Source organism: Rattus norvegicus, chromosome 14, assembly GCF_021556685.1.
Source record: "Rattus norvegicus strain SHRSP/BbbUtx chromosome 14, alternate assembly SHRSP_T2T, whole genome shotgun sequence".
Taxonomy (NCBI): Eukaryota; Metazoa; Chordata; class Mammalia; order Rodentia; family Muridae; genus Rattus; species Rattus norvegicus.
The window spans coordinates 34,779,081-34,780,184 of record NC_141547.1 but is presented as its reverse complement, the minus strand read 5'-3'; positions in this window follow the sequence as shown (position 1 = coordinate 34,780,184).

Genomic DNA, 1,104 nt, shown 5'->3' with positions numbered 1-1,104 from the left:
TGACCACTTCCTCTAATGAAGCTCCCACTCCTAAAGGTTCAACATCTTCCCACCAGCCCGTGGCAAACAGTTCAAACATAATGAAACCAAGAATTGTCTAATTTTTGGCTTTGTTGCGGAAGCCACGTCACCCTTGTTCATGGTAGCCTTCAGACTTTAAATGTCACAAGCTGTGGAAGAGGCTGCTGATAGGGAATCATAGTTTCTCCAGTCATTCTGCATAAAAATGAGGGCATGACTGGTTCAAACTATGATTGAGGAGAAGGTTGTTATTGTAGATGAAGGGGAGTACAGTCAGAGGCATCTGGAAGTGTCCTGAGCAGGGAGAGAGAGTGATAGATTGAACGGGAGTGGTAGATTGAGCCAGAGGAGGGGTGGGGTGAGAATGGAAGATCAAGAGTGGAAAAAGAAGAAAAGGAAGAAGAGGAAGAGGAGGAGGAGGAAGAGGGGGAGGAGGAAGAGGAGGAGGGGGAATAGGGGGAGGAGGGAGAGGAGGAGGAGGAAGAGGGGGAGGGGGAAGAGGGGGAGGAGGAAGAGGGAGAGAGAGAGAGAGAGAGAGAGAGAGAGAGAGAGAGAGAGAGAGAGAACCAAGAGAGCATATGGACAAAATGTCATGGTTACTGTTAATAAGGATCGAGAAGCTGGGGGGAAGGGAAGCACATGAGCTGGAGAAGTTTTGGGCAGGCATGGAGTGAGAAGAGCTGAGAGGAGCCCCAGTTACTGAGGGAGCCTGGAGGCCAGAGTACACTTGGGTATGCTAATAAGCGCCACAGACAGCCATTTATTCTGAGTTTCTTTTGGACAGTTTCATAACCGAAGTGTAACTAGGCAGATGCGTTTGACAAGTCATGCTACATTTCCCTTCTTTTGATTTTCATTTTCTGATTCTCTACAATGAACCTGTGCTAATTGGTTACATTTTTTGTTAAGTCAATAAAAAATATATTTTTTTTTGAAAAAATGTGCCCTCAGCACTTTCAATTGGGAATTAGTGATCCATAGCAGGTAAGAACTCGAGGCAAATTATAGTCTCTGTGGGAGCTAATTTAAACTTGTCAGAGCTGTTAAATTCATTAGGCTTTAACTGACATTTAACAGCAAGGG